The 16234-nt window shown below is 37.8% G+C and overlaps 1 pseudogene; it reads right to left on the bottom strand.

The window, feature by feature from the left end:
- LOC112586115 overlaps positions 1-14361 on the bottom strand; it is a 35312-nt pseudogene extending 20951 nt beyond the window's left edge.
- Between the last annotated feature and the right edge of the window lie 1873 nt (positions 14362-16234).

Here is a 16234-nt window from a genome sequence, read left to right as displayed (position 1 = left end):
CATTTATACAATGTAACACTACTTAGCCATAAAAAGGAATACATTTGAATCTGTTCTAATGAGGTGGATGAAACTAGAGCCCATTATACAGAGTGAAGTAAGTTAGAGAGAGAAATACAAATATCATATACTGACACATATATATGGAATCTGAGAGATGGCACTGATGAATTTATTTTCAGGGCAGCAATGGAGAAACAGACATAGAGAACACACCTATGGAGAAGGTGGGAGGAGAGGAGGGAGAAGGGGAAATATATGGAGAGAGTAACATAGAAACTTAACAATATCCTGTGTAAAACAGATAGCCAATGGGAATTTGCTGTATGACTCAGGGAACTCAAACAGGAGCTCTGTGACAGGCTGAAGGGGAGGGTAGGGAGGGCCATGGGAGAGAGGTCTGGGAGGGAGGGGACATAGGTGTACCTATGGCTGATTCTTGTTGATGTATGACAGAACACCATAAAATTCTGTAAAGCAATTATCCTTCAATTGATTTTTTTTTTTTAAAAGAAGCTCTTCAAGGAAAAAGAACAAGTGACACAGCAGAATACAGTGGTTTATTTTCCTGCCCATGTTACCATTATAATTCCAAAATTCACACTGTTTCTTCAAATATCATTCTTTTTTATTACAATGTTAATCTAAAAGTATTATGGATCAAAGACACTCTTTGTAATGATATAACTAGCCTGTCATTTATATTTGGTTTATATATATATATATATATATATATATATATATATATATATCTGAGATAAGTGGTAACTATTATAATATTTCACCTTTCTGGTAGAAAATGTCTAAAGTCACATCTTTTATAGTTTAACAGACATTAAATAGGTGTCCAGTATTAAGTTACTGTGTGTACCTTTTGTGGAATCTGGGCAAGGGCTGATGCAATCACATTGGCACTTTCTTCTGACATGTTCCTGACCATTGACCCCAAAGAAAACACCACAATACTATCTTCTCCTGAGCTCTGCACAAACTTTTCCATTTCCTATGAAAAATTTTGTTCCATCACAAAAGAGCAGTAGTGTAGCAAACATTATTGAATGAATTTCTACAAGCAACTAAAGAGAGAAAATCAGATGGAATTCTTCAGTAAATCTGTAACTTACCAGCTGAGTCATGTCCAAATCTATAACTCCATTATTAGGATTACTGTATGGATTAGGTGGCTTAAGTAATATAAAGCATTAAAACATCAAATAGCAAGCACCTAATAAATGTCAATTCTTATAATAAAAAAAAAAAAAAAAAAAAGAATCCTGAAGTGGGTATCCATTCCCTTCTTCTGGGGATCTTACAAACCCAGGGATTGAATCTAGGTTTCCCTCATTGCAGGAAGATTCTTCACTGTCTGAGCCACCCAGGAAGCCTCTCTTTCTACTCTAAGTTTCTACAAATGTGACTAGACTGGGTATTTCTTATAAGGTGAATTGTATAGTATTTGTCTTTTTCTGACTGGGTTATTTCACTTAGCATAACATTCATTCATGTTGTGACATGTGTCAGAATTTCCCTTTATGGGTGAATAATATTTCATTGTTTGTGTATATGATATTTAGTTTATTGCTTTATCTGTTGATGTACACTCTTGTTGCTTCAACCTCTTAGCTCCTGTGAATAGAGCTTTTATGTAAGTGGTGTGCAAATATCTCACTGGGGTCCTAGATTCAATTCTTTTGGATACACACCTAGAAGAGGAATTACTAAGCCACATATGTAGACAGGCATTATATTAGAAAATGTGCACTATTCCTACAATGTGCTATATAGCTAGTTTATAGAGTGATTTCCCTCCCTAACCCCTCCAACACCCCCCCCCTCCAATCTCCCCCCTACAAAGCCATGTCTCTTGAACATGCTGCCTTCACACTTTGGACATTGGTTAGTGTGCTAATAAGTATTTAACACTAAAGAAGTTAAAATTTATCGAGGAAACTCCATATTAGAATCCATAATGGCTGTTTTTAACGTAAATCATCCTTGAGTTCCTTGGGAAGGAAATGGGTGATATGAGGTCAATTTCTTCTATTATGTATATTTGTGCAAATGTGTTTGTGTATAAGCAGGAAATGAAATAAAGCCAGTACACAGAGCTGACAAGGAGATACTGTTAAACAATATTATATTCAGGTTCTTCATCAATCATGTTGTTTGTTACTAATATAGATTCTTGGAAAGAAGTTACAATGCAGGATTCAACTCACCTTTAATTCTTTTTTATTATTGTTCTACTAAATCATTTATTTATTTGAGACCCTCCTTTGAGAATTATTTTAATTAGTCATTAATATTTCTTTTCCCTATTAGCACTATGAAAAAATATAATTTTAATCAGTTTATGTCTACCATTCTTATTCCTTATTCTTTACCTTAAAATTTTTAAAAATTTCCAAAACTCTCTGTCTATATTACTAGTCACTGATACTGAGGAGTCTGGTTTTATTGTTTAGAAGTTCTATGAAACAGTCCTATGACTTGCGTTTGTATCCCAGAGGTACACTTGTGTAGTTACTTATTTGAGTGACTGTATTGCTGGATTTGGCTTTCCCTGGTGGCTCAGATGGTAAAGAATCCACCTACAATTCAGGAGACCTGGGTTCGATCCCTGGGTTGGGAAGATCTCCTGGAGGAGGGAAAGGTAACCCACTCTAGTACTCCTGCCTGAAGAATTCCCATGGACAGAGGAGCCTGGTGGGCTAGAGTCCATGGGGTAGCAAAGAGTCTGGACACAACTGAATGACTCAGCACATGGCATTGCTCGGTTTTTTTACATACAGCACCCTTTGTCCTGAAATCCTATAATTGATGTCACAGTAGGATGTGCTATGTGTAACTGCCATGAGGGACAATCATCATCACCTGGGACCCAGGGAACACCTGCCCCACAGTGGGAGAGGTAACCCAGAGCTTTCTGCAGCAGAGATCTGGTCACCTTTTGAGTACTTCACTTCTAACTAAATAAAGCTCCTGGTGAATACTTATTTTCCTGGAACTGTTTTTGAATTATTTTGTCTTGTGATCCTTGATCCTTTCTAGTTTAAAAATATGTTATTTTCTATACAGGAATAATTCCATATTTCTCAAAGTTTTCTATTTAAGATTTAGAGGAGCAAAATTTATTTTCCTGAATATCTGATTAAAACCATGTTGTTGCTGTTGCTGCTGAGTCACTTCAGTCGTGTCCGACTCTGTGCGAACCCATAGACAGCAGCCCACCAGGCTCCTCTGTCCCTGGGATTCTCCAGGCAAGAACACTGGAGTGGGTTGCCATTTCCTTCTCCAGTGCATGAAAGTGAAAAGTGAAAGTGAAATCGCTCAGTCCTGTCCGACTCTTAGTGACCATGTACTCATCTTTTTAAAACTATTTTCTTCTGTTTAATCTCTGGAAAATAATGACCAAATTTGTATATCATAAGATATACACTTTTTGATTTTAATTATTGTGTAAAACTTCTTTGCAAAAATATATTTTAACAAAGAAAAGAAAATAAAACACTTTTTCAAACTTTAACCTTAAAGGCTGTTTTGATGCTGGTGCTGCTGCTGCTGCTGCTAACTCACTTCAGTCGTGTCCAACTCTGTGCGACCCCATAGATGGCAGCCCACCAGGCTCCCCCATCCTTGGGATTCTCCAGGCAAGAACACTGGAGTGGGCTGCCATTTCCTTCTCCAATGTGAGTGTTCTTCAAAAGTATAATTTCATCTGTTGATATCAGTTTTAATATTAATGTCACTGAACTTTCTTAATGCTCACATGATATATCCAGGTAATATTCTATTTCTAGTGATCTGTAGTAGAATTTAAAGTTACTTATCTTCAATGCTTTGTCATATTGCCTTGCTACCCAATGCTACTTCATCTATGCTGTGAAAAATGCATCCGTTTGGGATTATTATAGTACATACTGTCTATACAAATTAATTACTGATGTGGACTGATTCTCTTCATCCTCTGATATCTTTATGAAAAAAATATAAGCTCATGGCAAGAAAATATGCAAAGGTATGAAAATTTATATAAAGGGAAATAATATTTATTAAAGCTCTCCATACAGGGATAGTCTTAGTTTCAAATTATATACTTTTAGAAAAGGATGCAATATATTTATTAAGTTAAGATATATAACATGATGATGGATACATCTATATATTATAATATGATTGCCATTTTAATGATGGTTCAAACCTCTATCATAACATATAATTATAATTTCTACTTTGTGGCCAGATAAGTTAACACATATGTGAGCCTTGAACTTCGAGATGTTCAAGTTGGATTCAGAAAAGGCACAGGAACCAGAGATCAAGTTGTCAACATCCGTTGAATCAAAGGAAAAGCAAGGATATTTCAGAAAAACATCTACTTCTGCTTTATTGATTATGCCAAAGCCTTTGACTGTGTAGATCACAACAAACTGTGGAAAATTCTTAAAGAGATGGGAATACCAGACCACCTTACCTGCCTCTTGAGAAATCTGTATGCAGATAAAGAAGCAACACTTAGAACCGGACATGGAACAATAGACTTGTTCCAAATTGGGAAAGAAGTACATCAAGGCTGTATATTATCACGCTGCTTATTTAATTAATATGCAAAGTACATCATGAGAAATGCTGGGCTGGATGAAGCACAAGCTGGAATCAAGATTGCCAGGAGAAATATCAATAACCTCAGATACACAGATGATACCACCCTTATGGGAGAAAGTGAACTAAAGAGCCTCTTGATGAAAGTGAAAGAGGAGAGTGAAAAAGTTGGCTTAAAACTCAACATTCAAAAAACTAAGATCATGGCATTGGGTCCCATCGTGTCATGGCAACAGATGGGGAAATGATGGAAACAGTGACAGCCTTTATTTTCTTGGGCTCCAAAATCACTGCGGATGGTGACTGCAGCCATGATTAAAAGATACTTGCTCCTTGGAAGGAAAGTTATGACCAACCTAGACAGCATATTAAAAAGCAGAGACATTACTTTGCCAACAAAGGTCCATGTAGTCAAAACTATGGTTTCTCCAGTGGTTATGTATGGATGTGAGAGTTGGATTATAAAGAAAGCTGAGCACTGAAGAATTGATGTTTTTGGACTGTGGTGTTGGAGAAGACTTTTGAGAGTTCCTTGGACTGCAAGGAGATCCAACCTGTCCATCCTAAAGGAAATCAGTTCTGAATATTCTTTGCAAGGGCTGATGTTGAAGCTGAAACTCCAATACTTTGGCCACCCGATGCAAAGAACTGATTCATTGGAAAAGATCCTGATTTGGGAAAGATTGAAGGCAGGAGGAGAAGGGGACAACAGAGAATGAGATGGTTGGATGGCATCACTGACTCAATGGACATAAGTTTGAATAAACTCCAGGGGTTGGTGATGGACAGGAGGCTGGCATGCTGTAGTCCATGGGGTCACAAAGAGTCAGATATGACTGAGTGACTGAACTGAACTAAGCAAGTATGGACTTCTCTGGTGTTCAGTGTTGAAGAATCCACCTGGAGATGTGAGTTTGATCCCTAGGTCAGGGGGATACCCTGGAGAAGGAAATGGTAATCCATTCTAGTATTCTTTCCTGGAAAATCCCATAGGAAGAGAAGTCTGGTGGGCTACAGTCCATGGGGTGGCAAAAGTCATATAAGACTTAGTGACTAAAAAAACAAGCAACAACTAGGTAAGTCATGTTTTTAGTTTATAGCATTAAGTCCTATCTTTCCTAGTACCTAGGAGGGTGAGTTTGTATAAATATAAATTCACAGAAATTTGTTTTAAATAAGTGAAAGAGTGAAATAAAAATATAAAAATATTTTCTTGGGCTCCAAAATCAAGAATCTCAATAGTCTTCAACACCACAGTTCAAAAGCATCAATTCTTCAGAACTCAGCTTTCTTTATAGCCCAACTCTCACATCCATACATGACTACTGGAAAAACCATAGCCTTGACTATCTGGATCTTTGTTGACAAACTAATGTCTCTGTTTTTTAATATGCTGTCTAGTTTGGTCATAACTTTTCTTTCAAGGAGTAAGCATCTTTTAATTTAATGGCTTCAGTAACCATCTGCAGTGATTTTGGAGCCCCAAAAATAAAGGCTGCCACTGTTTCTACAGTTTCCCCATGTATTTGCCATGAAGTGATGGGACTGGATGCCATGATATTAGTTTTATGAATGTTCAGTTTTAAGCCAACTTTTTCACTCTCCTCTTTCACTTTCATCAAGAGGCTCTTTAGTTCTTCATTTTCTGCATAAGGGTGGTGTCATCTGCATATTGGAGGATATTTATATTTCTCCCAGCAATCTTGATTCCAGCTTGTGCTTCATCCAGCTCAGCCTTTCTTATGATGTACTCTGCTGCTGCTGCTGCTAAGTTGCTTCAGTCATGTCTGACTCTGTGTGACCCCAAAGGCAGCAATCCACCAGGCTACTCTGTCCCTGGGATTCTCCAGGCAAGAATACTGGAGTAGGTTGCCATTTCCTTCTCCAATGCATGCATGCATACTAAGTCACATCAGTCATGTCCGACTCTGTGTGACCCTATGGACAACAGCCCACCAGGTTCCTCTGTCCACGGGATTCTCTAGGCAAGAATATGTATGTAAGTTAAATAAGCAGGGTCAAATACAGCTTTGACCTACTCCTTTTCCTATTTGGAACCAATCTGTTGTTCCATGTCCAGTTCTAACTGTTGCTTCCTGACCCGCATACAGATTTCTCAAGAGGCAGGTCAGGTGGTCTGGTATTCTCATCTCTTTCAGAATTTCTCACAGTTTATTGAGATCCACACAGTCAAAGGCTTTGGTATAGTCAATAAAGCAGAAATAGATGTTTTTCTGGAACTCTCTTTCTTTTTTGATGTTCCAGTGAATGTTGGCAATTTGATCTCTGGTTCCTTTCCATTTTCTAAAACCAGCTTGAACACATCAAAGTTCATGGTTCACATATTGCTGAAGCCTAGCATGGAGAATTTTGAGCATTACTCTACTAGCGTGTGAGATGAGTGCAATTGATCATTCTTTGGCATTGCCTTTCTTTGGGAATGGAGTGCAAACTGACCTTTTTCAGTCCTGTGGCCACTGTTGTGTTTTCCAAACTTGCTGGCATATTGAGTGCAGCACTTTCACGACATCATCTTTTAGGGTTTGAAATAGCTCAACCAGAATTCCATCACCTCCACTAGCTTTGTTCATAGTGATGCTTCCTAAGGCCCACTTAAATTCACATTCCAGGATGTCTGGCTCTAGGTCAATGATCACACCATCGTGATTATCTGGGTTATGAAGATCTTTATTTTATTTTATTTTTTTCAGTTCTTCTGTGTATTCTTTCCGCCTCTTCTTAATATCTTCTGCTTCTGTTAGGTCCATACCATTTCTGCCCTTCACTGAGCCCATCTTTGCATGAAATGTTCCCTTGGTATCTCTAATTTTCTTGAAGAGATCTCTAGTGAAGTCCATGTGTAGAGTCTTCTCTTGTGTTTTCGAAAGAGGGTGTTTGCTATGAGCAGTGAATTCTCTTGGCAAAACTCTCTTAGCCTTTGCCCTGCTTCATTCTGTACTCCAAGGCAAAATTTGCCTGTTACTCCAGGTGTTTCTTGACTTCCTACTTTTGCATTCCAGTCCCCTATAATGAAAAGGACATCAATATTTTGGTCATCATTGTGGACATATTGCTCAACTTCCCTCACTTTCTTTGGGGCCAGAAGTGGGACTTTGAACCACCATTCTCAGTCGGTGCATTGCCAGGTACAGCATGCTACTGCAGTATTAAGCCACTGCAGGTCACTTTCACCTTGGCCCTGTACCACTGCTCCAGTATCTTGCCTGGAGAATGCCATGGACAGAGGAGCCTGGTAGGCTATTATTGTCCATGGGGTTGCAAAGAGTTGGGCATGACTGAGTGATTAACACTTTCACTTCACTTTTCACCACTGCTGCATTCCTCCCGCCTCTCAAATATATTATTAAATAACTATATGTCATATGCCTGGAAATGCAACTATATACATATTTTACATGCTTGCTTTTTTTATTTGTTAAGAGAAGAAAGGAAAAGATACATGCACTTCTACTGTTTTATAAATTACTTATGTTTATCACTGCTCTTTGGTCTATCATGGGGATTAGAATTGTAGTCTGGGTTTGCTTTCTTCAGCCATAGGACTTCTCTCAGTTTTTCCTGTAGAGCACATTTCCCAGCAATAAATTATCTTTTGGAGTTAGAGCACACAAGACTATATTTTTCACTCATATTTCAAAAATAGTTTTGCTTGATAATGAATTTTAGGCTGAAAGTTTTGACTCTCAGCAGTTTAAAAGGTCATCCCACTGCCATGGAACATTCCTTATTTCTTATGAGAAATAAGCAATATCTTCGCATTCACTTGTAAAAAGGAATTATTTCTCTTTTAGTTCTTCAAGACTTTTTGCTTTAGCTTTCAACATTTCACTAGTATCTGTGTATGGCTTGCCAATATTTATCCTACTTGGAATTAGTTGGACAATTGGGATGTGTAGTTGGGATTTTGCATCATAATTGGAATGTTTTCACACATTTAAAATAAAATATTTTGCTCTGCACCTTTTCTCTTCTGGCTCTCTCCTTCTGAGTATGTTAGTGTGGTTTATTATGTATCACCATTCTCTAAACTTCTATTCATTATTCTTTTTTTTTTCCATCTGTTCATTTGATTATGTTAACTTATTGATCTATAATATCTTTAAGTTTCCTGGCTTTTTCATCAGCTTCTTAAAATCTACTATTGACTCCCTCTGGTGAATTTTTCATTTCAGATATAGTAATTCTCAACTCCAAACTTTCCATTTGTTACTTTTGTAAAATATGATTTCTATCTTTTATTTATAGGCTCTATTAGATGGAATATTATTATAATACATTGTCATTATACTTTTCTTCTTTAAGTATAGTTGCCTGAAGATAGGTCATGCTTACAAGAATTTATCCATTTCTTCTAAGTTCTCCAGTTTGTAGGAATATCACAGTAGTAACCTATGGTCTATTATATTCTTTATTTTAGTTTCTCATTTTATTTATTTGTGTTCTTTGTCTTTTAGCTAGACCTCAGGAAGGCTCTCCTTAGCTGTTTCTTTCTCTGGTTTTCTTTGATCAACTAGCTTGCCAGTGGTTTAGCCTGTATCTGTCATGAAGCAATCAGCTTCCTCTTAACTGCTTACCAACATATCTTTCATAGTTTGTGAGTAATTATAGGCTTGAACTTCCCACAATTTGATAAAAAAATGAAGTGAGTGCTTTGAGAATGGCTTTTATGTCCTAGGGCTTACTTAATACCTCAATTAGTAAAGAATCCACCTGCAATGCTGGAGACTCCAGTTCGATTCCTGGGTCGGGAAGATCCCCTGGAGAAGGGAACAGCTACCCATTCCAGTGTTCTTGTGCTTCCCTTGTGGTTCAGGTGGTAAAGAATCCATCTTCAATGTGGGAGACTTGGGTTCTAGCCTGGGTTGGGAAGATCCTCTGGAGAAAGGAAAGGGTACCCACTCTAGTATTGTGGCCTGGAGAATTCCATGGACTATATAGTCCCTGGGTTGCAAAGAGTCAGACATGATTGAGCGACTTTCACTTTATGTCCTAAGTCTCCCTATCATGAAACTCTGCACCTTGGCTTCCAGATCTGGGGATAGGGATCAAGGCACACTTCTTTCTCTGTGACATCCCTCTTTTAATTGTAAACAGTAGGGTTTATTTTTAGCTTGCCTTTTTCATCACAGAGCCTGCATCTATGAATGAACTGAGCAAACAACTGCCCTATGACTGGGGTTGTGTGGAAGAAGGGGGAACTTTGTTGGTCATACTTGTCTGGAACTTACCTACTGTAACACACAGCTAGGGTGTGTGTGTGAGAGAGAAATTCAAGTGGCTTGATCCTTCTATGAAGATACAATAACACACAAATAGGAGCTGCAGGTAGTGAGAGCCAAGTGTTCTTTCTGAACCTACTTAGAGTGGAATCTATTTTTCTGCTAATGGATAGTATGAGAGGGAGCAGTTTGGGTTTAAACATCACAGGCTTTCAGCAACTTTACTGTTAGTGTATTTTTCTGGAACAAATGTGTCTTTATTTGCTGCATGTCTTTTTAGGGCATTTTCTAGACACTAAATAGTTGTTTTTAAATATCATTTTCAGTGGTTAATCTTTCTTTGTGTAAGAGCTTGTCCATAGAATATGTCATGTTGCCATTTAAGATGTGGGAGGTTTGGGGTTTCCCTGGTGGCCCAGTGGTAAAGAATCTGCCTGGCAACGTAGGAGACATGAAGTTTGATCCTTGATCCAGGAGGATCCCACATGTCATGGGATGAATTAAGCTGGTGCACCACAACTATTGAGCTTGTGCTCTAGAGCCTGGGAACCACAAATAGTGAGCCCATGCATTGCAACTACTATCCTAGAACCTGTGCTTCCCAACAAGAGAAGCCACATCAACGAGAAACTTGTGCATCGCAACTAGAGAGCAGCCCCCATGCCCTGCAGCTAGAGGAAAGGCTGCGCAGCAACAAAGCCACAGTACAGCCAAAAAAGAGTCACAGGTTCCAGGAGTAAAATTTTCTACCTACCTATCTGTTTCTATCTATCTATGTACCTTGAAGTGTAGTTTATTTATAATTTTGTGTTAGTTTCAGGGGTATAGCTTAATGATTCAGTGTTTCTGTAGGTTATATTCCATTACACATTATTATAAGACATTGGGTATAATTCCCTCTGCTATCCATTAGATTCTTTTGCTTATCAATTTTTGTAATTATTTGTTTACATCTCTTACTCCATACTCTTAATTGGTTGCTCCCTTCCTGCTGTTTGGTAAGCATGATTTTATTTATTGTCTATGTCTGTGAATCTGAGTCTATTTTGTATATAGATTCATTTGTATTATTTTTTAGATTCTACATATAAATGGTGTAGTATTTTTCCTCTGTGTGACATATTTCACTAAGAATAATGCTTTCTAGTTCCATCCATGTTGCTGCAAATTGAAAAATTTTATACTTTCTAAGGGTGAGTAATATTCTTTGTACATATATCCTACATCTTCTTAAGATTGTTATCTGTTGATGGGCACTATTCTATTTACCGGATGACTTATTTTTTCTTCTGTGTCATTTAGTTACCTAGTCATTGTTTATAAATTGCTTTTTATGTCAAATTTAATTCTTTTTCATTGGTTGATCTTTATAATTTCTAACTACATGTTATAATGATCAGTGTTTTTATCTATAACTTTTTCTTAATTTAATTAATACTTTTATTACCTCCTTTTAAAGTTCAGTACCTGGTAGACTGGTGATGGCTCTTTCATCATTTGCTATTTCAAGGGATTTCTCTTGCTCTTTTAATGGGCGTGTTTCTCTTCTTTTTCATTTCACTTAACTTTGCCTTCTCTGAATTTAGGAGAAACAGTTTTGTATTGTGGTCTTGAAAGGGTGTTTTAATGTGTGAGTATCCCTGTGTAGACTGCATGTTTTCAATGTCTTTGGTATGAAGGCTGATTTAGAAATGGATGCCCATCATGCCTTCCTTCAGGGTGTGTGTGCTGGGTGTTATCACCTTGATAGGGGGCATTGTTGCTGCTTAAGTGTCTAAAACCCAGAAGGATGTAGGGTGGGATTCCCTCTCTGCTCCAAGCTGTTGCCACCCTATCACAGGCAGGGTCTATTCACTGTTTGCTGGAGTAGAGGCCCTGAGAGTTAGGCTTGATCAGGCTATTTTCACAGTAATTATTTTCCTTTCACCATGGGTGGAGAGTGCTGAAGGCAGTGAGGTGTGTGTGCTCACAGAGGTCCTATACACCACCTGTGTAGGTATGCTCATGTGCAGCCTAAGCTTGTGTCCTCTCCCTTGTGTGGTTGTCCAGACATAATGTAAGTCTGTCATGTAGAGTAGGTGGGGCCAGAGTACTTGGCCAGCTGGGAGAGGCACTATGGCACACTCATCATGCTGACTTTTGAGACAAGGTCTAAGTGTCAACATTGGTGGTGGTCACCTCTTCCAGACCACACTCAAGGTCTCAAGCATTTCATCATAGCTATGGAGAAACCATAGCTTTGATTATACACAACTTTGTTAGCAAAGTGATGGTTCTGCTTTTCAATACACTGTAGGTTTCTCATAGCTTGCTTTCCAATTAGCAAGCATCTCTTAATTTCATGGCTATAGTCATCATCCAAAAGAAAATAAAGTCTGTCACTCCTTCCCCTTTTTCCCTTCTCTTTGCCATGAACTGATGGCACCAGATGCCGAGATCTTAGGTTTTTTTTTAATGTTGAGTTTCAAGCTACCTTTTTCACTTTCCTCTTTCACCCTCATCAAAAGGTTCTTTAATTCCTCTTCACTTTCTGCCATTAGAGTGGTATCATCTGCATCATTGAAGTTATTGATATTTCTCCCAGCTTGGGATTTATCCAGCCTGGTATTTCACATCTTGTACTCTGCTTATAAGTTAAATAAGCAGGCTGACACCATACAGCTTTGTTATACTTCTTTACCAAATTTTAATCAGTCAGTTGTTCCATGTCTGGTTCTAACTGTTGTTTCTTGACCTGCATGCAGGTTTCTCAGGAGGCAGGTAAGGTGGTCTGTTACTCCCATCTTTTTAATAATTTTACACAGTGTGTTGTGATTCACACAGTCAAAGTCTTTTGCATAGTCAATGAAGCAGAAATTTTTTTTTCTGGAATTCCCTTGCTTTGTCTATTATCCAATGAATGTTGGAAATTTTACCTCTGGTTTCTCTGCCTCTTCAAAACCCAGGTGTACATCTGGAAGTTCCTGGTTCATGTACTGCTGAATCTTAGCTTGAAGGATTTTTTAGCATAACCTTACTAGCATGTGAAATGAGTGCAATTGTGCAGTAGTTTGAACATTCTTTGGCATTGTCTTTCTTTGGGATTGGAATGAAAACTGACATTTTTCAGTGCTGTGGTCACTGTTGAGTTTTCCAAATTTGCTGATGTATTGAGTGCAACATTTTAACAGCATCATCTTTTAGGATTTTTAAGTAACTCAGCTGGAATTCTATCACCTCCACTAGCTTTGTTCACAGTAATGCTTCTTAAGGCCCACTTGACTTCTCACTCTAGGATGTCCAGCTCTAGGTGAGTGACCACACCATTGTGGTTACCTGGATGACTGTGACGTTTTTTGTATAGTCTTCTGTGTAATCTTGCCACTTCTTACTCTCTTCTGCTTCTGTTAGATCCTTTTCTGTTTTTTATCATGCCCATCCTGGCATGAAATATTCCCTTGATATCTCCAATTTTCTTGAAAAGCTTTCTAGTCTTTCCCATTCTATTGTTTTCCTCTATTTCTTTGCATTGTTAGACTAAGAAGGCCTTCTTTTCTCTCCTTGCTGTTCTCTGGCACTCTGCATTCAGTTAGGTTTATCTTTCCCTTTCTTCCTTTCCTTTTGCTTCTCTTGTTTCTTCAACTATTGGTAAAGCCTTCTCAGACAACACCTTGCCTTTTTGAATTTCTTCTTCTTTTTGCTGGCTCTACAGAGCTTATTCATCTTCAGCTGCAAAGAACATAATCAATTTGATTTCAGTATTGACCATCTGGCAATGTCCTTGTGTAGAGTTGTCTCTTGGGTTGTTGGAAAGGGGTGTTTACTATGATCAGCATGTTCTCTTGACAAAACTTTGTTAGCCTTTGCCTGCTTAATTTTCTACTCCAAGTTCAAACTTTTATGTTATTCCAGATTACTTTTTTGACTTTCTACTTTTGCATTCTAATCCCCTATGATAAAAAGGATATCTCTTTTTGGTGTTTGTTCTAGAATTGGTTGTAGGTCTTCATAGAACCAGCCAACTTCAGCTTCTTTGGCATCAGTGTTTGGGGCATAGACTTGGATTATTTGATGTTGAGTAGTTTGCCTTGGAAACAAATTAAAATTATTCTTCATTTTTGAGGTTGCATCCAAGTACTTCACTTTAAACTCTTGTTGATTATGAGGGCTACTCCATTTCTTCTAGGGAGGGATTTTTGCCCACAATAGTAGATATAATGGTCATCTGAATTAAATTCACCGAACCTGTTCATTTTAGCTCACTAATTCAGTCTTTCCATCTTTAGCTTGACCATGTCCCATTTACCTTGATTCATGGACCTAACTTTCTGGGTTCCCTTGCAATATTGTTCTTTAGAGCATCAGACTTTACTTTACCACCAGAAACATCCACAATTGAGTGTTGCTTCTGCTTTGGCCCAGCCACTTCATTCTTTCTGCAGCTGTTAGTTATAGCTCTCGTCTCTTCCCCAGCAGCATATTCGACACCCTCTGACCTGTGGGGCTCATCTTCTAGTCTCACATCTTTTTGCCTTTTCATACTGTTTATGGAATTCTTTTGGCAAGAATACTGGAGTGGGTTGCCATTTCCTCCTCCAGCGGACCTTATTTTGTCAGAACTCTTCACCATGAGCCATACATCTTGGGTGGTCCTGCATGGCACGGCTAATAGCTTCATTTAGTTATGTAAGTCCCTTTGTGGCAACAAGGCTGTGATCCAGGAAAGGGATATTACTTCTATTTTTCTTAAAAAATGTATCAATTATCTGAAGAGATTCTGTAAAAAATTCTACAGTAAATTTTTGTATAATTTTCCAAGTCTCAATGTTTCAATTTATTTTTAATATCAATTATGCCTTAGGCTGAAGAATATCATATAATGTGGATGATGGTCCTCTTGATTAATAAGATAATGCATTTCTGCACCTGCACCACTTTAATCATAAACTGTTTTCCTGGTACACATTTTTCATAAGTGCTCTCAGATTGCTTTCATTTGATTCACTAATTTGTCCTAAAATTTGTAATTTTTGTATTGTGCCCATTGTTTCTGATTAGGTCAGTCATAGTGGGCCTAGGTTTAAAGAAAATGATGTCTATATTATTTCCTGTCATGATAAAGGATTGAATACTTAGGTATAAGTGTTGTGGGAGGGACAAGGCAATAGCACCTTGATGAAAGAGACAAAAGAATGATAAATACTAATCTAAAGTGTGGTTCAAAATATATTATAATGCAATAGTATTTAATTCAATCTGTGTTCAACAAACCCAAGGAATATCACATCATATCTGCAAGCAGCTAAGTGGTGTTGTGTCCAGTTTCGTAAGAATATATATAGATTTAGATATGTATATAGATACAATCTGTAAATATAGTCAGGTTCATTAGGAGAGAATGAAAATTCAATAAGTCCCTTTATATAGTCCCTATATATAGTACAGGCTATATATTTTCTTAATATACACTTGAGAACTTACATTCATTATCAAAGGAGTGAAAATAATAGATGACTAAAAAGTGAATGAGAAAAGAGAATTAGGTCATGAAATTAAAATTTTTTGCAAATATCTCAGTCTTATAATAGGAAATAGGTAGTAGTTGCTGTATTTCTAATTCCACAAACACTGTTCTGGGAAATGAGTTAAATTGGATGAAGTCAAATGTCTTGCCATAACTTTAAGAAGTGATGCTGAGACTGGATGCACAGTGAAAATGAAGAACTGTTAATGACCTCTCAAATAAAATTAAAAGACATATCTTTTTACAGAATTCCAATTATTGAGCAATTTCTATAGCAAGGAGAAACTAAAAATTCTCATCAAAATGAAGTTACGAATTCTGAATATCTACAAAATAATGTGGATGCTATGAGTAGACTTGCTATTGTCCTTGTTTTTACTCTCAATATGTTAAATATAATTACATTTATTAATTTCTTTTTAGTATAACTTTAGAAGCTCAGTGGGTAAAGAATCTGCCTGCAGTGCAGGAGACCCGGGTTCGATACCTGGGTTGGGAAGATCCCCTGGAGAAGGAAATGGCAACCCACTCTGCCGGGAGCCAGCACAGGAGTTCCCAACCATGACAAGGTCATGCGGGAGAGCCCTGATGGGCAAGGCGAGTCAGGCTCGAGAGGCCCCCTGGACCTGCCTGAGCATCTACCCCAAAACCAAAATTTGTCTGTTTTACTATTTCACGACTTTCACCAACTCTTCTGACATTAACGAGGGGCTATCCCTGACCACCTTTCTCTGAAGAAAATCAATTTAGAGCTCTAGTTAATAAGTCTCCTGGGCATAATAGGAGTGTTTCAATTCAAACCCCTCTGATGACTTTCTAGTTTGCCTGACAGGTTTGTTCAGACTCCTGCAGCTATGCATGTGATTGTTCATAGCCTCCCAACCATGAA

Source organism: Bubalus bubalis, chromosome 7 (genome assembly GCF_019923935.1).
Source record: "Bubalus bubalis isolate 160015118507 breed Murrah chromosome 7, NDDB_SH_1, whole genome shotgun sequence".
NCBI classification, from domain to species: Eukaryota; Metazoa; Chordata; class Mammalia; order Artiodactyla; family Bovidae; genus Bubalus; species Bubalus bubalis.
This window is presented reverse-complemented; position numbering and strand designations above follow the sequence as displayed.